Source organism: Lepidochelys kempii, chromosome 13, assembly GCF_965140285.1.
Source record: "Lepidochelys kempii isolate rLepKem1 chromosome 13, rLepKem1.hap1, whole genome shotgun sequence".
NCBI lineage: Eukaryota > Metazoa > Chordata > Testudines > Cheloniidae > Lepidochelys > Lepidochelys kempii.
Genome location: NC_136392.1, coordinates 12,357,769 through 12,372,357, shown reverse-complemented (window position 1 = coordinate 12,372,357; position 14,589 = coordinate 12,357,769).

The following is a 14,589-nucleotide window of genomic DNA, read 5'->3' as shown; positions in this document are numbered from 1 at the left end:
GAGGATATGTCTACACTGCAAGTAAAAAGGGGAATGTAGCATGGCTAGGCATATCCTTGCTGACTTTATTCCAGCTAGTACAGGAAACACTAGTAGTGTAGATGTAGCAGCAACCAGAGTACATATGCAGGGTCCCCAGAAGGCTTGTACTCTGGTTGCTAGCCCTTGCTGAAGCCTACTTTAACTATTGTTACCTATGCTAGCTAGATTAAAGCCAGCGTGGGTAGCCTACCCATGCTGCAATCACACCTTCACTTGCAGCGTGGACGTATCCTGAGATACTTGGACAAAAGGTGCTTCCTTAGAGAAGTAATAGTATGAGTAGAGATGGACCTCAGCCACAAAGTTTAGACCCAGATTTTGGTCCCATTTTCCTTAAAGTTTGGGGGACTCTGAGTCTGGCATTTTGTTTCAGACCCATTTCTAGGTCAAATTCTTCAATCCTGACCTTGCAAACCCTTTATCCAGTGACAATCCCATCATTAACTCGAATGCACACATCCAACTTCAAAGGAACTCATCAGTAAGCACTTCGTTAATGAATAAGGGTAAAGAGAATCAGGCAAAGCTTGCACTCCGCCTTGCAAAACTCTCATTCTTTTCCTTACTTCCAGGAAGGAACAAAATCCAGCTTCAAACCTCTCACGTCTCAGTCACAAAAGGCCCAATTTCTGAGGAAGAAAGAAAATTCAGGGAAATGAGACATCTTGTGTTCCAAACCCTTGGCTACCATAGTAACATTATTTATTCCACACTTGCTGCAGCAGAGCCAATTAACTCCCTAACTGAAAGATAATTACCATAACTGGAGGTATACCTGGCTGGGAAACTGCCGCAACACTGCTTAGAAAAGGCAAACTGGAATACTCTGAATTCCAAATGAGTAATCATCAGTGTAGATCATGAACTACTTTCCTGGCAGTGAACTAACCCCCAGAAACACTTAGGGCATATTTTCCAATTTAGTGTTGACCAACTTTGATCAACAATATTTTAAATGCATCCAGAAGCCTCTGACAATTAGAATGCAAAACAGTGCAGCATGGAACCCTGTTAGTGTTACATGGGATTGTTCAGCCATTATATACTTAATATTCAGCCATGAAACTTGGAAGGTACACTACTGCAGTAGAGTCACTCTATTAATGCTATTTAAAGAAATACATATGCATTAATGTGCGAAATTCAGACCCGATTTGAGCATCCCATGATAATTACTTTCCTAAACAAGAATTATGTATTTTTTATAGTGAAAAATCAGTGCAGAAGATCTCTGGCTTTGTTTCATGAAGGTTTAAGAAACAGCAAATTGTATTCTATTCTACATAGGTTCTTTTACTGCCTTCATCACCCCAGTACCGGAGCACCTTCCGGGAGCTCATTAAGTGACGTGGCTAACATCTGTCACATCATTTTCCTCTCCTGTTTGCTGTTGATTCCAGAGTGACTCCACTGGAGGTACTCCTGATTTGCACCACATAAGTGAGACCTGATTAAAGTGCCAAGATCCTTTCTGCTTTGCATGGCCTTTTGCCAACAACTGCACTCACTACTTGTGAACCCTCTCGTGGCTGGCTGTGGCGTAGCAGACTCTCCTCCTTTCATGCAGTGACGCTCTGGCACTGGGGTGTTCGGCCTCTTCTCGTGACGTGGCCCTCCAGCCCTTTTCGGGGTAAATAAACACACAATAAACTGAACTCAAACAAACACAGCTCTTTGCCCCCACCCAGGCTTACTCCTCAGCAGACTCTTTCCCTGGCCTAGGCTGTGCAGGGTTGTCCTCCTGCTCTTGTGCAGAGTGACGCCGCCCAGAACTTTCCCCACTTGTGTCTGGCTGTTTCCATACTACCTTTTCCAGAGGCCAGTAAGGGACCCCAGTCCCTCCCCCTCCTCTGGGTTCTGGTCCAGGGACCCTGTGGTACACAGGGTCTGCTCTCCCAGGCTCCTCACTGCCTCCCTGGCCTTCCTTTAGGCACATCCCATGGCCCCTCTCTGGGTTTACTGTACATCTGCCTCTCTCTAAGCTTTTCCTCCCCTCTCTGTCAACCGGACCTCTCTCTCTGCCATCTCCCTGCAGCCTCCTTCTCATCTGCGCTTCCTCCCTGTATGCTCACTACCAGCTTCTCCCCAGCTGGGCCTCATCTTTAATTGGGACTGGCCAACTCTCCTGGTGCAACCAGGCACACTAACTTAGGGTGACCAAATGTCCCGATTTTATCGGGACAGTCCCGATTTTTGGGTCTTTTTCTTATATAGGCTCCTTCCAACCCTGTCCCAATTTTTCACGTTTGCTGCCCCGTCACCCTAACTGCTCTCTCAGTGAACTCTGTGGGCACACACCCAGCCACACCATTAATTGTTTAGGTGGATACTCTTCCGGTGGAAACTTTCTCTATGGGCAATTTATTCCCAGAAAGCTCCCTGTGGGTTTTTTGACACCTCCCTCTGGTGAGGGCACTGTCCCATATTGGCAATTGCTGTGTTCCATAGTAAACAACCTGAGGGCTTGCCTAGGTGTCCTGGTGAGGGTTTGTAAACATGTGAAACAAGAGATCTCTGTTCAGGATAAGCTGTCCTGTCCTGCGACCCCTTCCAACATGTTACAACAAAACCAAAGGGTGGAAAATCTATCTGTTTTCATTCTCCCTAGAGAACTTATCACAGTTCCTGGGTTGTTTTGATTCCACCCTGATGGCCTTTCACCCAGTGAAGCAAACCTTGCGTAAAGCTGTTGTTTTTCTACTGAGCTATTGCTCACTTCAGAGTAACTGTTTTTTTCTTTGAAAGCATCACGACAACACTTCACAGGCTGAGAGACTGAACGAAGGGCACTGAGGGCGGCCCCACAGCTCCTCCCCACAGATAATATCTGAAACCTGCTGTTTCCTAGCAAACCAGGCTCTATTTCTATGGAGAACGGCTTCTAGGCCCACACAGATAAGAGAACTTACCCTTACTTTAATTACACAGTTAATTTTTGAAAATGGCTTTAAAATTAGTTAGAGTAACAGCCTGAGCCCCTTCCTTACCCCCATCTCCTCAGTAAAACCATAAGAAGCTCTTGTAATCATGATGTAGGCTCACTCAGACACGGAGAGCATGACAAACCCCATTTTAGCCACAGGAAATACCTTATTTCGCTGTGTGTTCCTGAGAACCTTCCCACCATGTTTTATATCTTTCAGATTCCCGGGGGGGGGGGGGTAGATCTGAACAGCAGTTAAACCCCAGCAGTATTTAAACAAGCCAGAGATGAAGCTAACCTTACATGTGACAAGAGGCTGCCAGTTCAGTTGATCCAGAAGTCCATGTCACCACCTTTTGGCAATTGTAGGAGAGACAAGGAGGCAAACTCTAGCCCATCATGGAAACAGAACCACCACAGGTGCCCATGTATGCTGCGAAATTATTAGTCTGTGTATATATTCTCAAAAACCACTGAGCATATTCCCATCCTCAAACAAATGATTCCTGGCTAAAATAGGAATACTTTGTATGTATTTTAATGCATAAGCCGGAGGACTGGGTGAGAGAGAATACCCGCAAAACCTTCTTTCCAGGAGGACTGGGTGAGAGAGAATACACGCAAAACCTTCTTTCCAGCCCATATTCCCTGGTGGGTATGTACTTTCTGGCAGGCATCTCTGTGAAGAGCCCTGCTACAATGTGACACCACCAGTGGGCCCAGAGTAACAAGACTCTAATCCATTTGAGGAGCTTTGCTAACATAAACATTTAAGCAATTTAAAAAACACTGGAGAGGCCAAAGGATGTTTTGACTCTGGAGCAATTCTTTTGGGATTTATAGTACATTTCACTGTGTCTTCTCATTCAGCTCTATATTTTAATCCTACTTTACTTGTGTTCCAGAAAAAATTACTGGTAAATGTTCAGAAAAATGCGTGCCCCTCCCTACAGCTCCTCCAGGTCTGTTGAACTGAGCCAGACGTGGCTGTACTCGCTTTCCGAGCTGAAATCACTGGAAAAATATCAAGACTATACAGAGAGTTCATTAAGGGTCAAATGCTGATCACGTTGAAGTTCATGCCAAAGCTCCCACTGAAATCAATGGGACCAAGATTTGGGCATAAGAGAGAAGAATCTCTCTTCTGTGATGAGATTTGTCTGGGGACTTTTTGTATGTTCAATCTCTGTTTCTGGCTTTCAAATTGGAAATCTACCAGCATTTCCCTGTGCCTCCATAGGCAGCCCATGGAAACAAGAAGATATGGATTAAACTAGAGCATCAGCTGAAACACATACACAAACATTTATAAAATGGCTGGGAGGCTCAAAATAGGAATGCACTAGCCTCTTGCTGCTGGAGGGTGGAAGCAGGACAGAGATTTGATGGTCTCATCTTGATCCCTAAAAACTGCCACAAAGTTTGGCCCAATTCACTCCATGATGGATCATTTGTGCTCAGGAAAGCCCCACACTGCCAGTAGCAGAGGCGTTGCTGGGTCAAGGACTAGCTGCATTGAGAAAGCTGTACAGGGAAGATACGGACAACTGCCTGCACCTTTGCCTAATTCTAGAAGTTCTACCACCCATTTTCATAAACACCATTGTTGCTTTTTTTTTAAAAAAAAAAATACTCTGCTCATCCCCTTCAGCTCACTGCAGAAGAGGTTCAAGGAAGATTTCTGCAAAAAATACATTCCTGGCAAAATAATGATTGCTGTTAGGAAGAAGCAGCCACCATACAAATCTTGTTAGGGACTTCAAGCAGGAACTTACAAAATATGCACAGCAGAGATAAGCTAAAAAAGCAACAATATCTAGGAAGGAAAGACAGCCTATCCAGATGGCTGCGACTCTAATTCCAATCCATGACAGCCCCCTGGGGCAGCTCCAGAGCCACTTAGCACAACCATGGAGCTCAGCCAGAAGGCAGCTGCTGGCACTGAGAGAACGTATCTGGCCATTCCAGATCTGAATTCTGTAATTTGCTGGAGAAACAGGCATGGCTAGAACTGCGACTTGCTGGAACTTTTGGGTGCTAGCAGCCTGCCACAGGACTGCATGCCTCCTGCTCTGTGATACTTTCAGAAAGAGATACCCTTTGGGTCTAATGTGACACCATGATACTGCAATAATATCCCTTGAGTGACCTCTGTGAGGGGGGGGGGGAAGAATGTGTGTGTATGGGAAGGGGAAGGGGGGGGAAGGAGCAGTACTTCTGTAAATGACATGGGTGCCAACATGTTTCCAATGCAACTTAGCAAGGGTGCCTGTATCAAATGTCTCTGACTATTCCAGGGTTCAGTGGACCCACATTCAGAGATTTCTGTATCTTCAAGTAGCTGGCCTGAAAGTCAGCTCTGTGCAGACCATCAGCACAAGGCCCATGTACCATGTGGGTCCTGACTCAGAGTTATGTCTTAAGTAGTGGATAAACTTCATGCTGCTTCTTTTGCACAGAGGTGAATTTCCCATGATAGTTAGCAAGGCGCAACGCCCCGGCAGCAGACGTCAAAGTTGCCCACCACGTGTGCCTGTCAGATCGCCTTAACATTATTTGATAAAAAGGAGTGGTTCAAAAGAACAGGCAGAATGTGAACAAAAAGAAACAGCAAGATATACAAAGTGTTGGCAGAGCATGGACTGAAAAACACTTGGATGCAGGCCGCCCAATGGAAGATGTAGAAAACGAGCCCTTGTGAGCAGGTAGATGGATATAGTCTAAGGCCACAAGGAACCATTGATCTCATATAGTCTGACCTCCTGCAAGACACAGGCCATAGGACTTCCTGGAATTAATTTCTGTTTGAACAAGAGCATAACTTTTAGAAAAACGTCCAGCTGTATTGATCATCCTTGTGAGAGAGCGATCGCCCCAAAGAAAATCAAAAAGAATAATTTGCACTGCCATAGCACCTCTTGCCGGAGGTCCTTGAGGTGCTTTGCAAACAATGGGTCTAATCCAAAAACCCATGGAAATCAATGGGAGACTTTCCACTGACTTCAGTGGGCTTTGGATCAGGCTCATTAAACCTCACAACAATGCTGTGATGTAGGTAAGGATTACCCTTATTTATTCTGAGGCACAGACAGGTGAATAAATGCATCCAAGTGACTCAGCAAGAGAGCAGGGAAGCAAACTCAGAAATCCTGACTCTCTGCCCTCTGCTTGCCCCCAGTGCTGTGAGAAGAGGGAGCCTACAGATAGTAAGCATGGAAGATAACACTGAGAAAGAGGAAAATCTAGGTTATTCATATTTATGTTACTGTAGAACTCGGAGGTTCCTCACCGGGATCAGGGCATTGGAATGCTACTGTAATATCCATATTACAATCATAGTCACTGTAAAAACACATATGACAATGCAGTCCCTGATCTGCAGTGTTTACAGCCTATGACATAGAAGTTAGAAGATCCTTCTTCTTGTGCAAGCTCACCTATTGTTGGGGACAGCTTCTAACCCCCCTATTCCAGTGAAATGTGTCTGGCAAGCACTGTCCACGCTGATGGAGCAGCAGGAAGGTCAGAGAAGGATCTGTCCTTAGAGATGGTGACGACAGCATGTTATTTGATCTACAAATTATTGAATGAAAAGCAACCCGTGTCCTAAGATTAATGACCAGCAGAAAGGTATTTATGGGGGCATTCATACAACTGCCTGCAGAAATTAATCACTTACAATCAGATGAGGAATAATTTCTTTGAAGAAATACTACAGCTGAAACTTCACTGCAGTAAAGCAATTAATGAATGCATTGTAACAGACCCAAATGCAATCAGTCCCGTCTCAGGGCTGCTGGGACCTTCTCCGATTTCTCTTCTCTCCCCCTCGCTCCGCTTATTGTTTGCTTTATTATTAATCTTACCTAATTTGAAAATGGGAAATTGATTTCTTATGTATCCATTACAAAACCAAATCATTTCCTTATTACAAGAAGGCTTATATTTCATAAGCACGTCATGGAAAATTAAAGCCATTCCTGTTGCTTTGATGAAATAATGGAAAGAGGCTTGGCTGCTGTTGGCCCTCATGCAGCCTGCGTTGAAAGTTAACTCTTTGCAAGCATCCAGATTCAGGACAGCTGGCTGGCTGGCTTTTCAGTTTGCAAGTGCTTTCATCCTCTTTTCAATCCTCTGGTTCCGTTATAAACATTCAGAGGGCATCAGTCTGCTTACCTATGCGGGCTCTAATTCAAGAGGAATGTAGTTCCACTAATCAAGGTAAATTAATCATTTAAATTACTGCATGTAGTCACTATTATTTTATCAATAAAAATTTGCAAGTGTGATTGCCTGCACAAATAGGTACACTATTATTAAGTATATATATTGCAGTAGCATGTAGAGACCTCAGCCAGGACCTTGGGACCATTGTGCAAGGTATGGTATAAACACAACATCATGGGTTGTATGAATTCTAAGGATCGGAAATGCTGTAGTGAAATCAATGTCGCAGTGTGGTAAAAGTTTATTTTTAAGGGGGAACCACTCTCTCTCTCTCTCTCTCTCTCTGTTGCACAGCAAATATAGGATCTGCTAGCAGGTACATATGTTAACTCTGTTATTAATCAGGAACCTAATGTAACCTGGGGGTAGATCATGAATTAAAATGGAACCCAGTGTGTGTGTTGTGGGGCTACCTCCATAAACCGTTTGACAAACTTTACCCTTAGAAGCTGACAGGACATTGTTCCACTGAAAGATAATCCATAAAAACTACACTTGGCAGAGTGTTACAATGCCATAGGCTTGCAAAGTTCATTGAGTACTCCACTAGCATGCTGATCTCTAGGACTTCTACTCAGAGAAACAAAACATCTTCCATTTCCTTGTCTGAAAGGAAAAGACCAGTGAGCTAGTACCATGCAATGTATTAGGAATGGCATGGTTTTTTTTTTAAATAATGTACTATCGGTGCAATCATGTAAATATGGTGTCTGAGTATGTTATTAAAATTGTCCAAACCTACTGTTACAAGTCATGGGTGTGCAAACTCCATGAGGATCAAAAACTGTACAAGGTGTTACAAATACAGTGTAGCTCCACCTCTGATCCCTTCTCCAGTCTCTCTGACTGTACTCCCTCAGGTATGAGGCCTCATACTTCTACCTTCCTGAAGATAAATCACATGTTTCTCCCACTCCTAGACTGGGTCCCTGGGTACAAACATGTGGATCAACCATATTTACCCCAGCAGGTCTGACTGGGTTCAGGCGATTTTTCCCCTTGGGAGTTTGTGACCAGCTGTATATACATTGACCCAAACCAGTCATCTCAAGGCTAAGTATTGTTTAATCTTAACAGCAGGAACAAAGCATAAGTGAAAAGACTGTTTAAAACAGTAAAGAGTCAATACTCAGTTGTATCTTACCCCTACCCATTGCAAAGGGAGTTTAGGATGTTATAGATTCTTTATACCCCTCTCATGGGTGTGTGTGTGTTTATTTTTAATGCTTTATGGTCCTTTTGAGCAGTTGGTTTTCACCACTGGCGAACAAGTTTTTAACTTGGCTGGAGCCAAGGAAGTGGGTTCTCTCTCTGTTTACTCATCATCTCTTAAACCCCCTGAAGAGTTTACATGGAGATGTCTTATTGGGAGCCATTATCTTCCCTTCCCACTTGTTTTTCCAGCAGCCTGCTATTAAATTGAATATAGTCATACAGTAAACATCCCGTTACAGGGCCTGCTTCTGTGGTGCCCTCTTCTGGCCCAAAGAGGCACTACTCACCTGATCATAGAGTCCAGTACGATGGCGCTTTAGCTCTCTGGCTAAGTCACCCTTGAGTTCCACCCCTTCTGGGTAATTAAAGTCCAAAAATAAAAGAATGCTAGGAACTTAAAACAAGATCATCTGATGAGCCTTTGGCAGGCACCTACCCTTCTACACAGGGGCTGTCTTCATTTAGCTGGTTCATAGGTCAGTCTCCCTGGGCCTGGTTGTCCCATCCACCAGGAGGCTCATCCAGGCAGCCAGCTGTCTCCAACTTTTGGCTGAAGCCTGGCTTCCCTCACAAGAGTGAAGCAGAGTTCTGCTCTCTTTCCTGTTCACCCCCAAACTGAGCCAGGCCTCCTTTTAACTCCCCTCTCCACACCTGACATCTGCTGCAGGTGTAGTAGGGCAGGGACAACTGGGTCCACTGACCCCCATTAACTCCCCCCTTACCTGTGTCGGGTCTGCATATCCCAGTAACCAGGTAACGTACAGTATTCAAAAATGATCACAGAGCAGCTCCAGGTCCATCACACACAGTTTTCTGAATCCCTGTTAAAAACTGTTCTTTACAATATCATGAAATGCAATAGAAAGATCGCTCAACTTCCTGTAAATAAAATACTGCTATACTCACTTGTTACAGTGGAGTAACAAGGTCTGCTCTGTTCAATGATTAGAGCTAATCTACCCAGCTTTCTAGTCCATAGGAAGTTATGCTTTTTGCTTACCAGTTTATTTAGATAATTGATTCTTAAAGGCATGGTATTAATACGTAGAGACAGTCAACATTTTTCAGTGGAGGTTTTTCATTCCCCCAAAATTGCTCTTTTATTAAACAATTCTTGTTGCAAAATATTGTCAGTCTGATCAATTTTTTTCATTTTTCACCAAAATACAGTGCTCTTTTCTGATATTTATAACTGGTATTTTTATTGATACTATCTTCCAAATTGTAACAGAAATGATTTTCAAAATTCTTTATGTACCAAATAAAAACAAAAACAACCCCAAAGTTTTTGGTCGACAAAAACTGTCAATAACCATTTCGATAAAAATGTCTCCTGAAAAACAGACTGAAACTAATGAAAATTTTCAAAAAAACAAAAAAAGAAAAAAAATTTCAAACCCTTAAAAACTAAAACAAGTTCAACCAGTGGAATTTTTTTGTGAAACTATTTTTGGATTTTTCGACCAGCTGCACTAATAGATCCTGACTCAAGCAATACAGCGCCCACCAGACATTTCCCCTGAGTGGCCCTGGGACAGCGAGGGGCCGCTGAACTGGAGCGCTCAGCCAGCAAGTGCACCTACCAGAGCTGGAGCTGCGTGCACCTGGGCTACAGAAGTCAGGGATGCTTTGTATTCTCACTTATGGGCTTGGATGGCCCAACGAAAGAGGGAGAATAGTGCCTGTAAGAATGTGCTTGTGGGGGGAAAGGTGCTAATAATTTGGGGTGGGGGTGTTCAGTAATTGGGAGGCATGTGGGCTTGATTGCCATGCAATGTACTTAGGAAGGACATAATGAATAATGAACTGGGTGGGGGGAGAAGAGGGGGGATGAATCGTTATATGGGTTCATATAAGGAAGTAACTGAAGTGTGAATTGCTGTACCTAACTGCACTGCGGAATAATATTTGCTTAGTGATGTATAATTGCTCCTGATCATGCTTTATTATCTGAAATCCCGAGTATATGATGGTATGCAGTGATAGTGATAAACTTTCTGGATGACAAAAGGCTTTATTTGTAAACATGAGTTAAAACAGTACAACAGTCACCATTGTAATGGCAGCTGGCCTGCCTAACACCCCCACAAAATAAGCAACAGAAGAACATTTCCAAAACAAAACAAATCATAGTGCAGGAAACAGGGCAAACACCCCCCCTCCAAAAACAAAAACAAACAAACAAAGCCCTGCATGTCCCCTAGCCCTGCATTCTCCTTTCCCTGCTTTCCATATGCTTGGGGCTGGGGGTTGGAGGTAGCCACAGGAGTGGGGTTCAAGAAGAAGGCTGCATGGGGTTTAGTTGCCCTGCCCAGCCACTCATGGGGCCTGAATGCATGGGCCTCTCCGACATGTGGGAGCCGCAGCCTATCCTCCTACTCCTGGCATGCTGTTTCTCCAGTCTTAAGTCCCTCTGCTTCTGGTACTGGACCTGTTTGCTGGCCCTCTCATGGGACCCTAACTTTAATACAGAAATGCTTCCTTTTGGAACGATTCATGAAGGTACATTGGGCCGGGGTTGAGCTCTGGAAGTACAGCAGCCACTAGAGGTTGAGGGGCCTGAAACAGGACAAGAAGCAGGGGGTTATTGTCTAAAATAGCTCAGTGGAGGAGCACAGAATTAATTCTTGTGGAATTTCAAGGACAAAAAATGTTACATTTCAAAACAGACCCAGACTATATTGTGAAGGAGATGCATCAGTCCACAGAATCTCCCTGGACCCAGCCTGCTTAATCAGAGTTATAGAAGTGCAGAGACAATGATAAGTTTAAAAACAAGCTGTTTCTGTTTAATAAAAATTGCATAACTACTTGGGCTGGGTTTTTCTATCATTTCAGGCCTTTCATATTTTGGAGGACATAACTAGTCTTGCTGAGGAAGAGACGTTACTCCTCGCTGCTGGTGGGAAAGTATTCTAATGTATAGCACATCTATGAGTGGAGTGGGCTAGTCAGTTACTGAGGTGGCGCTGGAAAATATGCCCTTACCTGCAATGTGACTCCCTATCTGGCGTTCCTGCTTCAGGAAAAGTGTGCAGCTTTTAGCACCAGGGATTGGTTGAGAATCCAGGAGGGAATTAACAGGATGCTTCATTAGCTTACACATGGCTTACCCCGTTATGGCTGCATGCAAACATGCAGAACTCCACAGCCTTCTTCCTCCCCACACACAGCACATTTCTGGGCAAAAATTGACACTCAACTCATACCTGGGACAAATGACTTTGTCACCCACAGACTGCATAGACTACCTCTAACTGAAATGGACTAGTCTTGGAAATAGAATAGTGTCAGATTCACACTGACTTCACTGTTTCCAGGTGGCTCCATAGACCGCTGAGTGATTACAGAGTGGCAAACTTAAAGCCTTTATTACTTTAAGGAAAACAGGAATGATCCTAGCAAACATCTGTGCCTTTCCAGTAAAAATACTCTTTAACGTTGTTCTTTACTATTTGCATTTCCCAGTCACCATTTTTAACTCCACGTGGTGGAGGGGAGAGACAGAGGGGGGATGCCAGTGTGCTGGGATAGAGTCCGCCATTAGCAGAAACACACTGGTAGCTGGGGCTTCTCATAATTTTTGCAGTGGTTCTTAGAGCAGAAATTCCTCCCAGGACTGTAGTAATACACTTTAAATTGGAGTCAGAAACATACCAGGCTCAGGGGAAGCTTCTGTCTCCTCCGGGTTTGCTGCAGGCTCGGCAGCAGGGTATTTCTCAGGGGGGCGCATCAAACAGCTCCTCTGAGCGTGGACCCAGAATTTGCCATTGATCCTGTTCCATCCTGGTCTGGAACAGGTTTCAGCAACAGAGTCACTTCATGGTCCCCTTGCAGAAAGTGCTGCTGGCTCCCATTAGCTCCCATGCTGGGTTCTGGGGCCAGCAGGCTACCATACCTGCTGACCAGATCATCATGCACCATGATGGAGTTTGACCCGGTGGGTGCAGAGCCCAACACCAGGTCAAACTCCTTGTAAAATAGGCATGAAGTCAATGGGTTGCCTGTGGTGCAGTTCTGGTCTATGGTCTTCCAGCATTCGCTCTTCAGCCTCTTACTCTACTCCCTACAATAGTCATCAGTCTGGAAAATGTGCTAAGTTGCCAGCTTTTTAGCTATCACTGGTATGTGTTGTCATTCCTGGTGCTTTTGCTAAAGTCCCCAGTTTTACTGGCCTCGGACCAGAGGTTCGCCAACATTTGGCTGTGCTCCATGATCATGAAGCAGCATGCTTTGCAAAAGGCTTGTTCTGTTCTGTTCTCCATTGCAAACACAGAAGGCTCTCTGATGGAGTGTTTGCAGCTCAGTGGTCAGAACACAATGGAAGGGTTAATGCGAACTCACTGAGGTTCTGCTGCATGCTGACGGCGGGGTAGCTTCCGTTTTCAGTTGAGTCAATTGGAGACTGTTGGGATAGAGAGGACAAAGGAAGTTGGCCCATAGGATTGTGGGATACTCTTGGCAGACTCCCAGGACATGAGTCAAGTAGGATTGTGTCTACACTGCAAAGCAATAGGGCTTGAACCTTGGGTCATAGCTTGACCTGTTCTTGGACCCTCCACCCCTACAGGATCCTAGAACCCCAAGTCTGAGAGATTTGTGTATAGACAGTTTGGGGAGGTTGGGGCTCAAGCCTGAGTTGTAGGCTGGGCTTACACTGCAATGTAGACATACCCTAAACCTCCGATCAGATTGATTAGCTCAGCATTAATTTCAAATAGCTTTTGCGGGGCCTCTTATTTATTCTTCTTTGTGCTGTATAACTGGGGAGGGGTCTAGTGCAAGGAAAGGCATTTTGCATGGCTAGCAATTGACCTCTGTTGCGAGTCAAAACCTTGGCTGCAAACAACTCCAATCTTTCCGTTCTGAACTTTGCAATGAGGGATGCAATGTCCTCTAAGGTCTGATAAGCAGGGCAGTAAACAGGATCCTAAAATAACTCCTATGTCTATGAAGAAAGTGATTTGTTTAGACATATACAGTATGATGCCATCCCAGGGCTAATGGCTAGTCCAAAGGTAAGCGAGCAGAAAATATTTCCAACCATATTGGTCCTTGAGAACAAGTAGATAAGGCTGATAACATGGTAAGTGAAATTCTGTTAGCTTGTTGTGCAAAATACTACTACCAAAGGTTGGTCAGTTATAGCGTAGCCCTTCTGCCCGTCAGAGTTGGTAGCAACAAGGTCAGGATTCAGTATCTAGGCGTTCCGTTTCAATAACACAGTGCAAAACCGGCTCGAGCCCCCACCCAGTGACCTGGGACAATTACATACCACTCCCCTGGGTGCCTCTAAGAGGCAATACTTCCCCTCTTGCAAGAACAGAGTCTGAGTGTAGCAAAAGCCTTTTAATAAAGGAGGGAAACAATGCTGCATTATGTTGGGAAAACACCACAAACAGGATTCATAACACAAACCATGAGCAAAAGACTCACCCCCAAGTAAGTTGGGCAGTGTCCCTTTCCCCTAGAGTCCTAAGTCCAGCAACCCAACAGTCACCCCACCCACAGTTTCTGACCTTGGTCAGTGCAGCCCCCAGAGTTCAGGAATTCATCTGCAGAGTTCACTGCCCAGCGTGGGTGGAAGTGGAGGGAAGTATGCTGGGGGGAGGGGGAGCATCTTACATGCTCCGCTGCTCATGTCGACGGCCGAGTACCACGCCTCTCCATGGGTTCTGCTGCAGTCTTCACCGCCAGCTATGCCTCTTCACCAGCTATCCTGCTTGCCGCTCCTCTCCGCCAGCCACCGTGCTATCTACTCCGCTCTGCTCCCCATGCTGCTAGCCACTCACTGACTGGTCTTCAGGCCCCCCACACACCCACACTCTACATAACAGCACTCAGTGATTTAAGCTCTTATTAATTTTAGTTCTTTAGTGATTTCAGCTCATAGTAGGGGAGCCTCAGTGATGGGGCACCATTTGCCCAAGTGAATTCAGTTCAGCAGCCTGTAACCAGACTCCTAATAGAATCAAAATTAGCTCTGATATTACACAGTGGGGAGAGAAGGGGGTGAAATTGATGTCTGAGGCCCACACCACCAGGTACAAATACCTGTCCCCAACCTCTCTCAATTCATTGGGTTTTGGAACCCATGTCCCTTGCCTAGCAAGTGCTGCTTAGTTGAGGGCGAGTCCCTCCATCATAAAATGCCAAGTACAGTTCTACTTGATTCACATAAC